The following is a 3,783-nucleotide window of genomic DNA, read 5'->3' on the forward strand; positions in this document are numbered from 1 at the left end:
CAGGCCCATATTCGACGTTGCCATAAAATCTGGAGAGAAACCGAAGCCGCCCTGTTGAGAACTGCAGCACAAAACAAGAGGTTTGCAGATAGACATCGGTCAGCGGGACCCAAGTATCAGGTGGGGCAGAAGGTTTGGCTATCCACTAGAGACATTAATTTAAAGGACACACCTAGGAAGTTGGCACCCAGATTTATTGGACCATATACTATTGAAAGACTCATCAATCCCACTGCAGTTAGACTCCATCTACCACCATCCCTGAGGATCCATTCATCATTTCATATCTCTCAGATAAAGCCGGTGACTGAGAGCAATCTGTGCCCTCCATCCAACCTCCCCCCGCCCACCCGGATCATCGATGACCAGCCAGCATACACGGTCAACCGGATTTTGGACGTTCGGCGCCGGGGGCGAGGATTGCAGTATCTGGTGGACTGTGAGGGTTACGGTCCAGAGGAGCAGTCATGGATACCGACTTCATTCATCCTGGATCCAACATTAATTTCGACTTTTTACAGAAACCATCCGGAAAAGAGACTGAATGCGCCTGGAGGCGATTCTTGAGGGGGGGGTACTGTTGTAATCGGTGATTTTTTTGACACTTCCTGGTGGACATGCTTGGCTCCTTCTACTGGTGGAGTCAGATGGGTCCTTTGCACACCTGAAGGAGATGTGGCATCAGACGAGTTGGTGTATTTAAGGCTGTGGTGGGAACCAGATCAGCACTGGAGCATTGCTTACCTCGTGGTAAAGTCTTTGAGCCAGCTCAGTAACCTGCCTGTAAAGTTACAGATTTACTTACCTGTGTTTTTGTATTCGTCCTCTTAGTGAGTTCCTGTCTGCCTGACGTTCCAGTCTGGTTCCGTTTCCATCTGCAACGACCCAGCCTTGATTCCTCGTTGATGTCTTTTGTCTTCCTCAACAACCGATGCAGAACTTCACCTGATTATTTAGTAAGCCTCCAATCAGTTGTTTCGTTTTTCGTTCGTTTAAGAGCCTCGTTTTGATCACTTACCGTTTCTCCTCCGCTTTTCAGATTCCACTTCCGTTCCGGTCATCTCACTCCTCACTGTAAATAAACACACTTACCTGATATCTGAGTCCTGTAGTCTGTCTACCACCAAGCTGTTGTTTTCTCTTCGACGTCAGAGAAACCTGACAGGGTCAGATCTAACTGAAGACCAGATCCCAGAACCTCTCCAGGATCCAACATTCAGGAAACTTCATCTTTCAGTCAAACTGTCTGTTTTATTTAAAGAACATCAGTGGAGCAAAGAAAGAAGCTAATCTGATGCCTTTAAGAACAAACTGAGGGCTTTTTTACTAAATTAAACTACTTCCATTTAAATGAATATATGTTTCAATGTATGTGATGCCTCTAAAAGCCAGGATAAAAATGACTTTATATGAAATATAATCTAATTACAACACAGAGGACATTTTTAGGTTTCTTCTACATGTTGAGGCACAAACTCTGAAATACACTCGTATCTTTTAGGTGAAAGATCTCATCTTGTTTTTCTGATTTGACACAATGAAAATAAGCCAGGGGTCATCATTTGAGTTGTTTGTTTAGATGTTCGTTGGATTATAAAATGTGTTTTAAAGCAGCTAAACATGTCTGAACAGACGGACCTGCAGCTGACTGACACAGAAGCAGCTGGTGCTGCTGAAATCCAGTCAATCAGCAAGAAAATCAGAAAAAACTCAACCAAAGAGCCAAAGAGCTGCACCTCACACTGGGTTTCATCAGGTTCAAGGATAAATTATAACAGAGCTTCAGATCAAATAAAACAGTTTTCTTCCTGTTTCTATCCTCAGCTGACTGGAAACTTGTGAATATTTTGTCTGATTTAGAGGAGAATAAAACTTACCTTGTTAATGTTTGCATCGTTTCAGCTTCATCCAGAATCTCCTTATTCTGCTGTGAAAATAAAAGTCTTCTGTTTGTCAGAGGCTGTCTGCAGCAGCAGAGCCATGCTTTAACTGTTGGCTACATCATGTTCACGCACACACACACACACACACACACACTCAGCTCTGCTACTACCGACTGGGAGCTGAGGCACACACACACACACACACACTCACACAGGAGGCAGAGCTCAGACCTTCAGAATAAAAGCATCCAGAGGAGAACAAAACAACACATGAAGCAGTGCAAGAAAACAAGAGATACAATAAAAAAACAAATAATTAAATCCTTTTTTCTGGATTTTAAAAATGCAAGTTATTCAAAAGTGTTTTACTGCAGTCCCATCTATCTATCTATCTATCTATCTATCTATCTATCTATCTATCTATCTATCTATCTATCTATCTATCTGTCTATCTGTCTGTCTGTCTGTCTGTAGGTGGAAGATCATCCACATTACTACCATATCAAAGACAGAACAGGCTTAGTTTGGCTAAAGATTCTCCCAAAACGATCTTAGCTCATGTGTTTGTTTGTTTGTTTGTTTGTTTGTTTGTTTGTTTTCTGGGACACCAGGGCTCTGAGTTACTAACCTTTGACGACCTTATACCCTAAAACCCAAACAGTGGAGCTGCTTTTTCACCAGATTTTTCTACATCTGTCTCTTTTTATCCTGACACCTAAAACAATGTGATGAATAATTTAGAGTAAAATAACATCCACCCTACATGCTTATCATCTGTCTGACTTCTGACGTCTGTTCTGTTCGAACCCTGAATCCATTACAACAACAGAGTCCCATCAGCAGGTCATCAGAGGTCTGTAAGCCTGAACTAATGTGCCAGCTGCTGGTAGATAAAACCCACGAGCTTCCATCTGTCAACTCCAGCCTCAGACTGGGAGATAATTAGTATTTTTGCTCTTTAAGCCTGGAAATACCTCCACAATCTGCTGAGAGAGCTGCCGGCTCACGTTGCCTCTCGGTGGATTTACATAAAAGAAAACTAGCTCTGTGCATAAACCAATGAATGCAAGTGTAACACAAGCCAGTCCTTTAAATGCCTCCGATTGTCTCCAGAGAGAATCTGAGGTGAACGTGACTCACGCAGGTTCATCAGAGCAGGAGACCTTCCCTCCTGACAAGGGCAACTCCCAGGCTGAAGAACATCATTCAACAAACAGAAAAAAGCTCCTGATAATGCAGGACTTCTCTCTGCGTACCTCTGAACACTCATCAGATCATGAGCTGTTTGTTTCTGTTAAAGCAGACAGTTGAAGCTCAGCAGGAACCCTGAGGGAACTGGAGAACATGAAGAATGATGGATGACTGTGAAGAGGAGGCCAATGGATATACAGTATGAAGAAATGATTGGGAGGGGAAAACTCTCAAATATTTCTTCAGTGGCCTCCAGTATTAATGATAAATGTCTGAAAGTGTTGACAGGACCCTGCAGAGGGAGAGACTAACGAGGGAACAGAATCCAAAAGTGGGAAATGTGAGAAGTTCAGCATCCAGTTCTCCTCAACTCCATCTCTGCAGGTTCTCTGCCCTCCAGACGGAAATAGAGGCGTTTTCACTCAGACAGAAGATATTTAATGTCAGACATCAGCTTGGAGATCAACAACGTGACACTTCCTGTCAGTCAGGAGAGGTGACGGAAAACAAAACTTTATTATTAGATTATTTCATTTAATTCATGTTAAACTTTGGTCAAAATAAGGACTTTACAGTAATGCATCGGCTGCAGAAGACTTCCAGATTAGAGGAGAAAATGTTGAGCTAATGGGAGTTTGGGTGTGTGACCTCTGACCTCTGACCGGGTTTAGAGCTCCAACAGGACCGGGTTTAGAGCTCCATCAGGACC

General features: G+C 43.0%; 1 protein-coding gene across 1 annotated transcript in view; it reads right to left on the reverse strand.

The window, feature by feature from the left end:
• trhr2 (thyrotropin releasing hormone receptor 2) overlaps nucleotides 1–2,040 on the reverse strand; it is a 24,141-nt gene extending 22,101 nt beyond the window's left edge. The window contains exon 1 of the mRNA XM_037978483.1: nucleotides 1,878–2,040. The gene's annotated coding sequence lies outside the window, so the exon portion shown is untranslated. The remainder of the gene's footprint in view (nucleotides 1–1,877) is intronic.
• Nucleotides 2,041–3,783: the final 1,743 nt, after the last annotated feature.

The sequence above is a fragment of the Kryptolebias marmoratus genome, linkage group LG11 (genome assembly GCF_001649575.2).
Source record: "Kryptolebias marmoratus isolate JLee-2015 linkage group LG11, ASM164957v2, whole genome shotgun sequence".
NCBI lineage: Eukaryota > Metazoa > Chordata > Actinopteri > Cyprinodontiformes > Rivulidae > Kryptolebias > Kryptolebias marmoratus.